Consider the following 17273-nt stretch of genomic DNA (forward strand, 5'->3'; position numbering starts at 1 on the left):
AGAGATTTAATTATCAGAATCATAATGATAGCAGTAAATGGAGTTTTAGTTCTGCTGCTGTTTTTTTTTTTTTTTTTGTACTGGAGGGTGAACCCAGGGGTGCTTTATCACTGAGCTACCTCACCAGTCTTTTTTTTTTTTTTTTTTTAAATTTTGAGACAGGATCTCACTATATTGCTTAGGGCCTCATTAAATTGCTGAGAGTGGCCTTGAACTTGCCATGCTCCCTCCCGAGCCTCCCCAGTCGTCTCCCCACCCCTATTACAGGCATGCGCAATAACGCCCGGCTTTGGTCTGCTTCTTATTATGTATTTGACCGGCTATTTTTCTAAGCTTTAATTCCTCATCTGTAAAGTGAGAATTCATGAGTTAGTACAGGGTTGGTAGACTTAATAAAAACCAAAATCACCAGAAAGTATGTCCCAAATGGAAAGTTCCTATATTAGAATTTTTTGATACATTTATCTGAATTTCAATTTTAACTGCATACTCCTGTTTTATCTGGAAGAATGTTAAGTTTGCGTTAAGGTTATGACAATGCATGTAAAGTTCCTATCACTGTCGGTAGCACTTAGTGAGCGCTCAGTAAATGCAATTCTTACTAATTTTGGGTCTGGTTCCAGAGTCCATTTTTTCCCCCACCACAAGCTCGCGGAGCTTAGTTTCTACAAAATTTTACTCAAGTGAGGGTAACGCTACTTTAAATTTATAGCCATGCTTTATGGTCCCTAAAGCGCTTTTGAGGCTTGGCCAATGGAGGAAAGCTCTTGGGGAAATGACAGAACCTCGGGCAGTACAGGGCAGTCATCGCTAGCAGAGCACTGGCATCCCGGGTCGACCAGCCCAGGCGGCCACCCTCGCCCCGCCCCGCGCCCGCTCGTCCACTCAGCAGCCGCGCCGCGCCTCCGCTGCGCTCCTATAGGTCCTTCCCGGGACAGGCGAGACCTTTCCATTTTCCCGCCTTCCCAGCCCGGGTTCGGCCCGAATTCCGCACCGGCCCACAGCCTCTCCGCCCTTCCTTGCCTGCGAGCCCCGCCCTTGTGGACGCCGCATTTCATGCCAACACCACCTGCCATTCTGGTCACCCTGCGCTCCGGTCACCGAGTCGTCCCTTCAGTAGGAGGTGGGAGGGGACGGAGAGGGAAGGGCCAAGCCCTCTCTGTGGGGGTCGCGGGAGGCGGGGACGGAAAAGGGGGCGGGGCCAATTGCCTAGGCGCCGCGTTGCCATGGCAGTGGGGCGGGGGGAGGAGGGGGAGGAAGCGAGCCGGAGGGGGATGTGGTGCTGCCGCGGCCGCCACCGCAGCTGCCGCTGCCTGCTTGTTGCCGCGTCTTCCCGGAGGCGGCTGCTGGAAGCCACAGGGAGCAGCTGCGGTGCTCTGCCATATTGTGTCTTTCCCGGCCCATCCCTCGCTTCCCCGCTGCGGCGGCAGAGCTGACGGTGAGTCCCGGGCGGAGCGGAGCGGCTCCCGGGCGCTGAGGCAGCGCGTGCGGCCGGCGCCGGGCGTGGGTCGCGGAGGCGGCTGTCCCGTGACGCGCCCGGACATTTTCGTCCCGTGAAGAATTGGCGCCGGCGCGGGGGTGTCCCCAGCACGCGGCTTGGATCGCATGTGGCTCCCGGGGGGTGTCGAACTGAGGGAAGTCTGGCCCCGTGAGGAGTTAGGAGTTTTTCCTGAGAGGTAATGATCGCCCGGAGGGAGTGTCGCGGCGGAAACCGCGACACGAGTGTCGGCTCCCAGCAGACTGGGGGATAGCTCCGAGGACGCCGAGGGCTCTTCCGCGGGGCGATCTGCTGTTGGGGAAGTACCGCAAGCCCTTCGGGAGCCTTTGCAACGCTGTTTCCCGGCTCCGAGTGGAACGAGACGTGCCGGGCGTGGAGTCCTCGCCCGGCCCAGGCGGGACTGGCTGGGCCACGCGAAGTAGTGCCCCGGGAGGCGGCCGGGCGCGAACTTCGGGCTTCGGTGCGTTGGATGGACGGGCGTGGGTCCCGGATGTCGGGATGTTGGACCCGGGCACCCTCTTGTCCCTCCTCCAGCGGGCGCCCGGGGCGCCTCCGAGGGCAACTGTTGGCGTGTTGGGAGTTAAGTGTTTTAGCGCTGCAGTATGCACACTTCCTGTTCACCGCCCCCTTTGGGGCCATGGTTGCCTCTGCCCTTTGGTCCACTCTTTCCAGGCAGAGGAAGAGATCTGTGGTGGGAGAGGCCCATCAGCCTTAAGAGTTTGCCCCTGTGCAGTAGCAGCCTGCTTGGAACCCAGAACAGTGGGAGCTGAGGGAAAGCAGTCCAGGTGCGTAGCCCTCGGTGCTCGCCTCTTCTTTAACTCCACCCCCATTTCCCCCTTGCAAAATGCCTCTGTTCCCTTTGCAGCTCCGGGGAGTTAGGGTAGCCAGTTGCGTGGAAAGCCGCATTCTAGGGATCTTCTTGCACTTGATTTCTGCTTTAAAGTCGCATTAACACAGTCCTAGTACTTCGTTTTCCCTTCACGAGGAAAAAAGTCTTAGCGTGCAAATAAATAATAGACTTTTTTCCCCTTCTACCTCTACTCTGATGTGCGAGGAGGAGTGAGGTTATTTATTTTCAGGTTAGTTGATGCTGTTTCTCCTCTCTTCCTTCCGATTGTGACAGCCACGTGGCCGGCTGAGTGCTATAGAGTGCCCTAGCGGCGCTAGGGGCTGAGGCTTCTCTGGTAGCCAAGGGGTTTTGAAACTGCTGTAGCTTCACATACAGATTTATCTTGGTGCATTTTGAGTTGGGGAAGAGGAAAAAGAGGAATCATTCAAGTCTGTATAAGTATCATTCGACTCTTAAGACTTAAATGTTTCTTTTGCAGTCCTGAAAAGGTGTGTGTTGACATTTTTGCCGTCTTACGTCGTTTTGATGATTTATCTTTTAAAATGTTAGCAGTGTTAGGTATCAGAGTAATGGGAAGTAATAGTGCATTATGGAATTTCCCGACTCTGAGAAAAAAAAATCTGAATTTCAAAACCCTTAATGACTGACTTTGTAATCAGAAATAATCACATTTGGGTGGTTTTTGTGTGTGTGGTTTTAGAAAAATATCAATTTTTCTCGTTTTATATATAAATTATGACCTGAAATGCATAAAATTACAGCGAAAATACTTTTTTTTTAGGGATAAAATAGATACTAGTTTGATTTGTGTATATGCAGTTTCTTAAACTTTTGAAAAAAATATTAATATGAACCTTAACATAAACAGATTTTATTTCAAGGGAATGAAATTTGATTTTTAGAATATATAAAAGGGAAAGGTCAAAGAGTTGAAGATAGCTGGGCACAGTGGCGCATGCCTGTAATCCCAGTGACCTGGAAAACTGAGGCAGGTGGATTGCAATTTCAAAGCTAGCTCCCAGCAATTTAGCCAGGCCCTAAGAACTTAGTGATACCCTGTCTCAAAACAAAAATAAAAATAAAAAGGACCTGGGGGTGTAGCTCCCAAGGTCCAATTCCCATTACCTCCCATCCTTCAAAAAAGTCAGAAGTTAACTTTTGGAGATTGGGGAAAATTTTGAATTAAGTACAGTCCTTAGTACTTACTAATGCATGGGGTTTCATTTTGTGAATGTTTTGATGGATTTGTATTATTTCTGTAACAAGTTTTTATTTGAATCAGTCTTCCTAAAAAAAAAAAATGCTAATTAACAGGAAATATTTAAATCTGTAAAAGAATTGTGTCAAGAGTCATAGCAACACTATTTATTTGAATTTTAATTGCTACTTAACAATTGTACTCAGTCATGTTAATAGGGGAAAATATTGAAAAGGTACCATAGGTGTCAGTGCAGAAAAGAAAGTACAATTGAAAAATAAATGTATATACTGACCACTGAGACCAGTGCTTAGTTGAGATAGAAAAGTAAATGAGATGATGAGATCAGTAGGGAGCCCTGAAATCATGCTGTAGGGTAACTAATTTATATCATTAGTTTATGAGATTTGACTATCAAAATGAAACTTAAAAAAAAATACCAACCAAAAAGGACTTATTCTTTTGGCACCTTATTGCTTAGTACTTGTTGGTCGTACCCCTCTGCTGGTAGGCTATCCTGGCCCTTGGTTACTGAAAATTGAACCAAGAAGTGCTCTTCCTCTGAGCTACATCCCCAGCCTTTTAAAATTTTATTTTGAGACAGTTTCAGGCTTGGCAATTTGCAGTCCTCCTGTCTCAGCTTTCCAAGTTGCTGGGAATAGGTATTACCAAACCCAACTTAATTTCCTTAGCTTTTTGGTTGTTGTTATGTTAGTGACTGGGTTTTGTATAAATGCAAAAATGGTACTCCAAAAGTAGTCTTGAGACCCCTATACTTTCTTGATTACTTATGGAAGAAAAAAGAGGTCTAGATTTGATCCTTGTTCTTAGGTTAAAAAACATTAGTACACTTGGAAAACAAGTTTACACTGTGAGAAGATATAGTTAGAAGTAGAACTGTGTGATTCAGTCAGGTGCTGTTATGAGTTAAAAGGAGAGCAAGACCTTAGAAGGTTTGAGTAGATAAGGGAAGGCTTTTTGCTTTCTCAAGTAGAACTTTCATGTTACCCCCATTAATCTTGCAGATTGTATCATTCAAACGAACACATCCCTTATATCAAGCATAAATATCAGGCTTCTTCTCAAGACCTTTCAAACTTTGTTTCCAGTCTTCTCCCACTAACCTACAGAAACTGTTTATTATTCACTACCTCATGGTGGTATAACAATCTTACTTCTTTATAATTAAACTGATGTAACATTTTTCTGTTGCAAATCCACATGTATATATCCTCTTGACTACTGAAGATCTACTTAATCTTTGAGGCCTGGCTGAAATCTTGACTGCCCTCTGAACCTTAGAATCATAGAACTTTTAGACCCACATTCATCTCTCAGTGTAACTGAAAATTCTTTCCCTTTTCTGATAGAATGTAATTCTTTTGGAATATAGAATTCTATACTGCTTTGTTTTCATTTAATAAATATTTTTGAGGATTTATCATATGCCAGGCCCTGTTATAAGGAACTGAGAATATAGTATTAACAAAATAAATTCTCATATACTTTGTTATATTTTAAATTTTATCACCCCAGCTGGATTATAAGGTCTTTGATGACTTAAAGGAGACTTATTTTCTCAGACATGTTATATGCTTAGTAAGAATGTAATAATTTTCTGTATACAGGGATAATAGAACTTAGGGTGTGAGGACTTAAAAAAAACTGTGTTTACAAGTGAAGGGTAAAAATGAATAACTATGGATGGTCTTGAAAACGTTGCTTCGGTACCAAACGTTGGTTTGGTACCAAAATCATCATCATCATCATCATCATCATCATCATCATCTGGAGAATGACATAAACACCCCACCCCTTTTGTGGTATTGGGATTGAACCTAGTGACATTCTACCACTGAGCTACATCCCAACCATTTTTAAGCTTTATTTTGAGTCAAGGCATTGATTAGTTGCCCAGCCTGGCCTGGAACTTGGAATCATCCTCGTCAGTTCTACAAGTTGTGAGTTGCTGGGATGGCAGGCATGTGCCACCATGCCTAGCATAAAATCCTTATTTGAGGAAGGCTTGTTTGACTGCAGTATATGTAGGACTAACTGGAATGGAGGGGAATTGGAAAGAGAACTATTGAAGGGAAAATGAATAATTGCAAGGGAGATTTGGAAGGTGTTCATTATCAAGAAGATGGTGAGTTTAGTTAGTTGAATATAAGATGAGTGGGAGATATTAAGGTAAACATGATCTGTAGTAAAGATGTAGGGAAATGAAGAGGTGACAGAGTTAACTAATTTTTATGAGTCCATAATTGAAGTGTTCAGAAATAAGAATGCTTTGGGAAACTAGAATTTAGGGGCATTTATTTGTTTTGGTCTATCTAATTTCATAATGCTATAGACTTGTGTGATACCTGGGTCTATCTATTGTATTCATAACCGTTATTTCCATCATATGAGAATACTGTCTTGCCACCAAATAAAATAATGTATATCATCATTTATTCTCAAGAGAAATAGTTTTACATTTATGGGAAAATTGCAAGACAGTATACAGAGTATACTTCACCCAGTTTCCCCTATTGTTAACTTCTTACATTACTAGGGTACATTTGTCACAACTAACTTTTTTCATTTTTGATGACTAACAGTATTAAGTCTTAGTCAGAAATTTTATAGAATGCCCCTTAACTGAGATTTGTATGATATTTTTCCCATCAGGAAACTTGGGTGGTGGATTTTAGGGAGGGAGACCCAAGAGGTGAAGTACTGATACCTTTAATCACATGATTGTCATCTTTGCCAGGTTTGACCCACCCTCCCCCTTCTGTACTGTATTCTTTGGAAACAAATCACTAAGCAATTAAAGGCCCTGACCTAATTTTGTTCGTGGTTTTTTTGTTTGTTTGTTTGTTTGTTTTTTTTAACTTCCATCAACTTAGTTTTCTTTTCCATAAAAAAAATTTAAACTCAGGTATTTATTGCGTATCTACTGTATTTAGGTGCTAAGAGAAGAGTGATAAGTGAGAGACATTATTTCTATTCTCTGTAGTTGGCCACATTCAAACATGAAATAGTATTTACCTCCTCACCACAGGTCTTGATTTTATTGACGTTTATTTTATTTTTAAAATGTATTTATTTATTCTTATTAGGTATATATAATAGCAAAATGCATTTTGGTTCATTGTACATAATTGCAGCACAACTTTTCATTTCTCTGGTTGTACACGATGCAGTATTGCACTATATGTGTAGTCACACGTGTACCTAGGGTAATGATGTTCATCTCATTCCACCCTCTTTCCTGCCCCCATGTCCCACGTCCCCTCCCCTCCCCTTCGCCCAATCACTGTTCCTCCATTTCCCGCCCCCATTATGGATCAGCATCCACTTATCAGAGAGAACATTTGGCCTTTGGTTTTTTGGGATTGGCTTACTTGGCTTGGCATGATATTCTCCAACTCCATACATTTATCTGCAATTGCCTTTTAATGCTGAGTAATATTCCATTGTGTGTAATTCAAAGAAATCTGGAGAGATAACTTTGAGCAGTTTTGAAGCATGGGATAAAGGACCTTAAATCCCTCCAAAAAGCTCAAGGATTGAAAGAGCTTAGAATATTAAAGAAGCTTGGGGTGGTATGAAACAAACTGGATTCTGTATTTTTATGTCTGTATTTTTGGGAATTTATAGGCCAACATATCAAAGATTTTAGGTTTTATTAGACTGATGATTTTTCTGGAGTCATAGTGGTGTTTCTTTTCTAAAAAGCAGATAAATATGTATTTGGTTCCATCATACAGTCCAGGGAGAATTTTAGGGATAGAAAACTTGACCATATAACGTATGCATTATAACATGGTAACCATGAGCACAACTGTGCATGAAAACAATTATATCCTAAAACAGATAAGCTGTTTAGAGGTGACTATCAAATGCTCCTTTTCTATTTTTCCTTATGATTTATCATATGCTATTATTGCTAGTGGACTAATGGCACTAGATAATAAAGTTTTAATAAAACCTTATAAATAAAAAAGTTTTCCTTTCCTTTGAATTGAGAAGATCACTATTATTCAATTCTGAGAACATCTGTAAGCCAGTTTGCATATTGTACCAACAGCTATGTTTTGACTTGTGACCTTCCGCCCTTCCCCATATTTTGCATTTTTTTGTTATCTTTAAAATATTCTTACATTTTATATAATAGAGTTCTTCTATTTCTTGAAAAAGTGGAGTGGCATGGGGAGAGGGGAAGTCAAAGGAGAGGAATGGGGAGTGTAGATAGAATCAAAGCTCAATATATGTCTAAATGGAAGTGCCATAGTGAAACTCGTTAATTTGTATAATTAATATTACTGAATAATTATAATAAAAATAAATAAAGGAGCAGGGTGTGGTGACGCAATCCTATAATCCCACTGGCTCAGGAAGCTGAGGCAGAAGATCCTTTGTTCAAAGCAAGCCTCAGCAATTTAGCTAAGCCTTAAGCAACTCAGCAAGACCCTGTCTCTAAATAAAATATGAAAAAGGGTTGGGGATGTGACTCAGTGATTAAGTGTCCCTGGGTTCAATCCTGGTACAATAAAAAAAGGAAAATTTATTGTGGCAATGTTGATTTCAAGTAATAATTGGCAGAAGCTTCTAAGTAGCTGTTCCAAACCCATAGAATGTCATATAAATGGATTTACTCTAGATTTCTTTCAGTACTACTTTATCTTTTATTTTTTTGCCTTGAGGTTTGAACCAAGGGGCACTGAACTACATTCCCAAACCTTTTTTTTTTTTTTTTTTTTTAAGAGAGAGGGGGAGAGAGAATTTTAATATTTAATTTTAATATTTATTTTTTAGTTTTCGGCGGACACAACATCTTTGTTTGTATGTGGTGCTGAGGATCGAACCCGGGCTACATGCATGCCAGGCTATAGTCCTGTGCTCCTGTCCCCAAGTCTTCAACACTAATTCAAAATAACTTTATTTTCTTAATTAGATATATGTATAAGTTAGATTAATCCTATTTTAAATCTACTTAATTCTGTGTTAAATTAATCATGCTTTTGTTTCAAAAGTGCATAAAAATCAATACATAAATTAGTCAATATGGAGCCCTTAGTTTTACTCTTGTTTTCAGGGACTATTAGTGAGATTTTATTATCTGCCTTTATTAAAATTATTTTTTTTTCTTTTTAAAAATAATTTCTGGAGGGGCTGGAGTTGTAATTCAATGGTAGAGCACTTGCCCAGCTATGTGTGAGGCACTGGGTTTAATTCTCAGCATTGCATATAAATAAAAAAATAAAATAAAGGTCTATCAACGACCAGAACTATATTTTAAAAAATTATTACTTTTGAGATTGAACCCAGGGATTGGATTGAGCCAGAAAATGGAGGGGGTTATTGAGACAAATGTGAATGGACTTGAATGTGGTGTGAGGTGATAAAAGGACTTGAAACATTTCAAACAGTAGGGTCCACCTCAGAAGGGGTTAATGGGAAGGCACTGGCAGACAGAATAGGGGATGGTTCTAAGTAAGGGTGAGGATCAGGGGAGCAGCAGGCTAGTCTGGATGGAAGCATATATGAGGGGAGAAGGAAAGCATAGCCCCCCCACCTTTTGAGGATGTCCCTTCCCATAAAGGAAATAGGCCACTGTGGAATGACCAAAAATGAGAAGGTAAAGTGAAATTTTTCTTAAAATGGTGGCTGTCACTTAAGATGGCTGTCCAGATGCTAAGCAAAGACCTTACATTAAGACAACCTAAAAGGAATTAGAAATTATAAATTCTTTAAATTTGTAACCAAAAAATGCTGTTCATTTGTCAGGTACTGCAGGTTTCAGATGTTTAAGTATTTAATGGAACAGATTTTTAGTAGGATGCTAGTATGGTAAGGTCCAAATGGTGAGAAACAACTGTCTGTAGGTTAAACGCTGTCATAGTTTGAGTTGAATCATCCTTTGCTTTAAGCACAGGACTGACTTTGGTCTTCAGAGCTTCTTGGTACAGTTGCTCAAGTGTTGGTTTCAACTTTTTCACAGTTCTATAGAATGTTAACAGATGGTATGGTTCTTTCACTTCAGTGTAGTAAAAGCCTATTAGATTCAGCAAAACTGATTTTACCTAAAGAAGTTAATGAGGAAAGGAGTATTTAATGACTGGCTCCAGAGTACAGGGAGAAAATAAATTTAAGTAAGTTTACTTTGTAGTGTTTAAGAATTGACTGACTATTGGGGCTGGGGATGGGGCTTAGTGTAGAGTCATGGATTCCATCCTCAGCATCACATAAGAAGACAAATAAATAAAATAGAGGTATTATGTCCATCTATGACTAAAAAAAAATAATAATTTTTTCAGTGCTATATTTTGTTTACTAATAAGAATTCTTAGTATAGTAAAAATAAATTTTCAACAATTAAAATTACTGAGAAACAATAACAGAACTCTAAGTAAGAACCGTAATATAAGTAACATAGATGCTTAATTAAAATTGAAAATGTAGCATGAAGAGATTCAATAATTTAAAAACCATCTTGTAAAAAATTGAACATATAAATGGAACTGAGTTAGTTGCAGTTATTCTTTATTTGCTGTGGATCTTTATAATTTATTAAAGTGTACTCCTTTATGATGAGAATTGCTGATTTGAGGGCCATTAAATAAGCATTATATTAATGAGCACTTATTTATTAATTTTTATTTTAATTTTTTTTATGGTTCTGGGGATTGAACCCAGGGCCTTATGCAAGCACTCTACCAACTGAGCTATATCCCCAGCCCCGAACACATATTTTAAAAGTACTATTTTGAGCTGAGGATGTAGCTCAGAGGATAGAGCATGAGCAAGACCCTGGGTTTGAAAATAGTAAGTAACTAAAAGTACTAGAGACACTATGCTGAAATTCATGATCTAAGTAATATCTAGGAAGTAGATAGGAAATTATTATATTTAGTATTTTAACTTGATAAGAATTCTGAAATAGGATAGTAGGTTCTATATAGTTGTATATGAATTAATGTAACTATATGTATGTACTTATATTCCTGTTTATATTATACCATTACACTTGTTGCTGTCTTTTTGTTAAAATAAATATTTAAACAAATTTCAGAGGTACTGTAGTTATTCTCTTTATTTTTTATAAATTCTTTTGTGTGTGAGAATGTTGGCATCAGGCACAGCACTTTATAAAGGAATTTATGTCTTTCAGGGTCATTAATAATAAAATATTAAAAGTTCTCAGTTGTTTTATATTATTTAAACTAAAAAATATTTGAAGCAGGATTCCAATACATCGCGTGATTATAGCAAAATATAGCCAAAGGAAACAAATAGAATAAGGAAGTGAAAGTTGTGTCCTAAAAAAAAAATATATGATGAAATAGCGATTGCAGCACTCTTCTGAGAAGTCCTAATTACGTTTGGCTGCCTTGCCAGTGGATGCTATTGGTCATGAGGGAGACCCATCCTTAATAGAAAATTCTTGTATAATTTCACAACTTCAAAACACCAATATATTATTACTGATTCTATACCCTAATTTTTGTATTAAAGAATATAACAGGTATGAATCTACTTTATATGGAGAAAAGTCATAATTTTAAAGTTGATAACAATGGTAACTTGGCATAATTACCATGTCTGCAACTAGTATTCATTGTGTTTACTTTGTATCTCTGTTCTAAGTGCTTTTTTAGGGTTCTCATTTATTTTCTATTAAAATCTTATGAAAGTAGGTATAGTATCATTGTAATTCTAATTTGGTGACTGACAGAACTAGGGTTTGAACACAGGCAGTATCTCTTCACAACTCCTTCTCTTGAACTTCATCATCTCCAGAAGAGATTAACATAAATGCTAGTGATTTAAATTTTACCTTTGTAATATTTTTATTATTGAAATTGTTTATCCTTCTTCATTTTAACTTCAAGTTCACAATTTCCTTAAAGTTCTGTTTCATATATCCTGGTATTATGCATATTAATTCCTTTCTCAAGGAAGAAGCCTTTCATTTTATAGGTGGGCATTATTTACTATAGAATCTAACAACTCTCATAATAGAGACGTGACTGTAGGACAAGCAAAAAGGTTTCTGCTTGAAACTCCTTGGAAAAAAATCAGGACAATGTCCTGAAGTGCATAATTCTCAGACTTTTCTTTTTTTTTTTTTTATCTACCTTGATAGATGTAGAGATACTAACATCATAGTCCAATGTAGGTAATATGTCAGCTTTGAAATGTATTTAAAATTCTCTATAAATTTAGGTACTTGTGATATTATAGTTTTTCATGACATAGTTCTTATCAGGCAGTTATTATTTTGTATCCCAAGCTATCAAGCCACAGTACACAAAAAGATACTCAGAAGTAGTTGGAAAAATATCACAAAGTTTGTATATTAAGTTCATAAATCTTAAGATGAGCTCTTCCGCCTTTGTATATCTTAATCTGATCTTCGGTGTTTTATAAAATTCTAATGAAATTTATTTGGATTTCCAGTCTGTAGCAGATAATCTATAAGTTTATGTCTATGATTTAGAAGTTGAAAATGTGCTAAAAACTGAAAGTTTTCTTAACCTTTTTAATGGTACATCATGAACTAAGCTAATAAGGCTATTGAGGATCTTTATTTGTACCTGCCTTAGTGTAAGTATACATTCCCCCCCCCCCAAGTTAACATTTTTATTATGAAATATTGCTTCAGATCTCACTGGGTTATAACATTTCATAAATACATTGTATTACTTTCTTGAAATCCAAAATATTCTGAATTTTAAAATATATCTGAGTCTGGGGATTTTAGAGAAAGGATTGTAGACCTATATATTCAGGTACAGTGACCACAGTACAAATGAAGTCTAAGATTGAGAACTAAGCATTTTAATCCAGTAAAGAACACAGCAGGGGCTGGGGATATGGCTCAAGTAGTAGCACGCTCGCCTAGCATGAGTGAGGTACTGGGTTTGATCCTCAGCACCATATAAAAATAAAATAAAGATATTGTGTCCACCTAATGCTAAAAAAATAAATATCTTTTTTTTTTAACAAAAGAACACAGCATTGTGAGACCTTTAAATGTGAATCGGTTTCTCAGTCTTGTATAAGGCATGAATCCCTTAAAAAAAAAATCATTTTGAATATCATCATCTTTAGTTCTGAAAAAGTTTTCTTTAAAAAGTCACTTATTTTGTTTTTTTTGTAAATGGTGAAGTACATTTTTCATTTTGTTATTGGAATGAAATCACAAAATGAAAATTTATAACACTTATAAACCCCCAGAATGTATCCATGGAACAGACTGATTTGAGAAACACTGATACAGTGGCAAATAGTCCCACATAATAGAGCAGTCTCTATAAGCATTATGCTTTAGGCAGACTTTGATTAAAATCACAAGCTTGAATAATAATTAACAGGTTAAAATATTTCTTATATTCAAATAATATGATTTTTAAAAGAGACAGAGGTCTGTCTTACTTTCTTAAAAATGTGTATGGTTACCTTGACCTCCACAACTATGGCCTATACATATTTCTAGTTGGGAAGTACCATCATAACAAGCAACTGTTATTGGTGGATGGGAGTTATGTCAAATTTATCCAAGGTGCTAAGGCAGAAAACCCTTAAAAACTGGTGAGTTTAAAAAAGAGAATAGTGTACTCTCCTGCATTGCCATGAGAAACTAACGTAAACATCTGTGTATGTGTGTGTATGTATGTATATGTTGTTAAAAGACCTTTGTTTTATTTGTTTATATGCAGTGCTGAGAATAGAACCCAGTGCCTCACACATGCCAGGCAAGTGTGCTACCACTGAGCCACAGCCACAGCCCTGTAAACATCTGTTTTCAGCAGCATGATGACCAGCTTTCTGCTGAAAACTTCCTAAAATACTGGATAAATAATTTAGATGCGTCAATGCTGTAGCAAAAAGTAAAGAATACTTAGGCTGAAACTAAACCCAGTGAGGTAAGCTGAGTTCTAAAACTAGTTTTTGCATTGAGGGTGTTTGTCAAATCAGGTGAGCTTCTATTTTGTTGGCCTTATGGGGCTCAAGGGTTAAGAAGCAAAGTCCAGATTCAGTCAAGGTAGAACATTCTGCAGGAATAGTCTTCTTTATTAATTTGGAGCCCTATAGGGCAGAGCATTCCAAGTGCTTTGTGCTCTCTACAGATTCTTTTCCTTCATGTCAGTAGAAAATTGAGAATATTGCTGCAAATTCGAAAAATAAAATCTCACTGAAAATTTACTACCACGAATCAGCCCTTAAACTGATTTACAGCATGTGTCCACAGTAAAATCCCAAGCTAAGAATTTAAAATGAACCTGAGCTGGGCATGATAGTGCATACCTGTAATCCCAGTGACTAAGGAGGCTGAGGCAGGAGATTCTAGGCTAGCTTCAGCAATTTACTGAGTCCTAAGCAATTTAGCTAGATCCTGTCTCAAACTGAAAAATAAAAAGGGCTGGAATGTAGCTTAGTTAAGTGCCCCTGGATTCCATCATACCTAAAATAAAATAATCCTGCTCTATTACTACTACCATGGGAATAATGAAACTTAATATAATCATTATTATCCAACAATTCCCATTGTTGAAAGTTATAATGGAAATAAGTAACTTTTAATAAAAATTACCAACCAATCAAAGAAATAGGGCAGTATAAGAGAATAAGTAGTCAGACCTGCAAAGAGTTCATATTTCAAATTATCAGATAGAAATAAGTACACTTTATATGTTCAATAAATGGCTTAATGAGAAAAAAGAACAAATATTTGGAAAAAGAATCAAACTCTAGAAATGAAAATTGTCATTGAAATTAAAATTTAGTGGAGAGTATAAAACAAATAGGCTCTATTGAAGAAAAATTGGTGTTATGAAAGGCACATCTGAATAAATCCATAATGCAACATAGACAAGAAAATGGAAAATAAAAGATTAAGATTGGGGAAAAATCTGGGAAAACCAATTACCTTCAAAGGAATATCTAGTTTCAATAACAATAATTGAAGTAGAAGACCATGAAATGACATACTAAGCTAAAGTAACAACCTATAATTCAATAGCTAACAGACATCTCTTTCAAGAACAAGGAGAAAATAAATATATGCTCAGACAAATAAAATAAGTGTGTGTGTGTGTGTGTGTGTGTGTGTGTGTGTGTAAGTGTAGGTGTAGGTGTAGGTGTGTGCTGGTGGGATTTAAACCCAAGGCCTCTCAAATGGATTCTGCTACTGAACTATACTAGTTCCAGGCTAGTTTTTAAGTAGGAGGATAATGATCATAGTCATAAAGTCTGAAACTTTAAGAAGGAATGAAGATCAAAGAGAATGGCAAGTATAGGGGTAAATTAATAAAAATTGACTGGAAGAAATAATGATAGTATCCTATGATGAAAACCATTGTAATATCAATTCAGTTAAGTTAGAAATCAGTAACAGAACATTTTAGAAGAAAAATAACATAAATTAAGAAAACTTCTTCTAAATAAATTAAGATTGAAAGAAGAAATATTTGTTTAGGGGTGCTAAGATATTATTATAATTTTCTTTTTAGAAAAAAAAAGGTAGAATGAAACATCAGTTAATATGATAGAAACCGGAAGGAGCTGCGCATATTGGTACATGCCTATAATCCCAGAGTCTTGGGAGGCTGAGGCAGGAGGAGCACATATTTGCAGGTTCAAGGCCAGACTCAGCAAACTAGAAAGACCCTAAGGAAGTTAATGAGCTCCTCTCAAAGTAAAAAATAAAAATTGCTAGGGATATAACTCAAGGATAAAATGCCCTCCTGGGTTCAATTCCCAGTACCAAAAAAAAAAAAAAAAAAAAAAGGAAAAAAGAAACCAGGAAGTAATAATTGGAGCTAGTGTTTAGAAAGATCTTTTCATTGTCCTGAAGCAAAATAAACATGATTTAGTGTTTTTTTTTTATAAACACTTTAAGGTAACTATTCAACAATAATAAGTATATAACTTCCATACTAGTAGGCAGTAAAGAATGAAACAAGAAAGAAATCCCCCCCACCCCCAAAAAAGTCAAAAAATGAAAACAGAAAAATTGATGTGGTAAGAGCATGATCCTAAGTAAGATGGTAGAAGTAAATCCAAATATTTGCATGCCTTATTTTAAAAAATGTTCAGTTATGTATGGACTAAAACAGAGCCTGCAAGGAAACAAGGTAAAAAATTTTGAAACTAAAATGATGGAAAAAGATGCACCAGGCAAATTTAATAGAAAGAAAGCTAGTCTATCATTTTAAATAGACTTTTAGACAAATAGAATCATTAGATACAAAAAGAATTGATACATAATGGTAAATGACAAAATTACAACTACCTTATATTTGACAAAGGTGCTAAAAGCATGCAATGGAAAAAGGATAGCATCTTCAACAAATGGTGCTGGGAAAACTGGAAATTCATATGCAACAAAATGAAACTAAAAGTTAACTCAAAATGGATCAAGGAGCTTGATATCAAACCAGTTTTTCGTCAGATAGAAGAAAAAGTTGGCTCAAATCTACATCTCGTGGCATCGGGCTCCAAATTCCTTATATAGTATGGACACCCATAGCACAAGAGTTAAAAACAAGAATCAACAAATGGGACATACTCAAACTAAAAAGTTTTTTCTCAGCAAGAGAAACAATAAGAGAGGTAAATAGGGAGCCTACATCCTGGGAACAAATTTTTACTCCTCACACTTCAGATAGAGCCCTAATATCCAGAGTATACAAAGAACTAAAAAAATTAAACAATAAGATAACAAATAACCCAATCAACAAATGGGCCAAGGACCTGAACAGACACTTCTCAGAGATGGATATACAATTAATCAACAAATACACGAAAAAATGCTCACCATCTCTAGCAATCAGAGAAATGCAAATTAAAACCACTCGAAGATACCATCTCACTCCAGTAAGAATGGCAGCCGTTATGAAGTCAAACAATAACAAATGCTAGCGAGGATGTGGGGGAAAAGGGTACACTTATACATTGCTGGTGGGACTGCAAATTGGTGCAGCCAATCTGGAAAGCAGAATGGAGATTCCTTGGAAAGCTGGGAATGGAACCACCATTCGACCCAGCTATTGCCCTTCTCGGACTATTCCCCAAAGACCTAAAAGGAGCATACTATAGAGATACAGCTACATTGATGTTCATAGCAGCACAATTCACAATAGCTAGACTGTGGAACCAACCTAGATGCCCTTCAATAGATGAATGGAAAAAAAAATGTGGCATTTATACACAATGGAATATTACTCAGCACTAAAAAATAACAAAATCATGGCATTTGCAGGGAAATGGATGGCATTAGAGTAGATTATGCTAAGTGAAACTAGCCAATCCCTTAAAAACAAATGCAGAATGTCTTCTTTGATATAAGGAGGGCAACTCAGAGCAGGGAGGAAGAGCAGGAGAAGAAGATTACCATTAAACAGGGACGAGAGATGGGAGGGAAAGGGAGAGAGAAGGGGAATTGCATGGAAATGGAAGGAGACCTGCACTGGTATACGAAATTACATATAAGAGGAGGTGAGGGGAAAGGGGAAAAAAAAACGAGAGAGAAATGAATTACAGTAGATGGGGTTGAGAGAGAAGAAGGGAGGGGAGGGGAGGGGGGATAGTAGGGGATAGGAAAGGCAGCAAAATACAACAGACACTAGTATGGCAGTATGTATAAATGTGGATGTGTAAACAATGTGATTCTGCAATCTGTACACATGGTAAAAATGGAAGTTCATAGCCCACTTGAATCAAATGTATGA

At 37.6% G+C, this 17273-nt stretch overlaps 1 protein-coding gene across 3 annotated transcripts in view; it reads left to right on the plus strand.

The window, feature by feature from the left end:
* The first annotated feature begins 1100 nt into the window (after positions 1–1100).
* The window catches only part of Foxn2 (forkhead box N2), a 49609-nt gene continuing 33436 nt past the window's right edge, over positions 1101–17273 (plus strand). For 2 of the 3 annotated variants that reach the window (XR_003300493.2, XM_026385756.2), the window contains exon 1: positions 1291–1438. The gene's annotated coding sequence lies outside the window, so the exon portion shown is untranslated. Of the gene's footprint in view, positions 1124–1290; positions 1439–17273 lie in introns of those variants that run through there. The other variant, XM_077791767.1, reaches the window with a different exon arrangement.

This window comes from Urocitellus parryii, chromosome 12, assembly GCF_045843805.1.
Source record: "Urocitellus parryii isolate mUroPar1 chromosome 12, mUroPar1.hap1, whole genome shotgun sequence".
Taxonomy (NCBI): domain Eukaryota; kingdom Metazoa; phylum Chordata; class Mammalia; order Rodentia; family Sciuridae; genus Urocitellus; species Urocitellus parryii.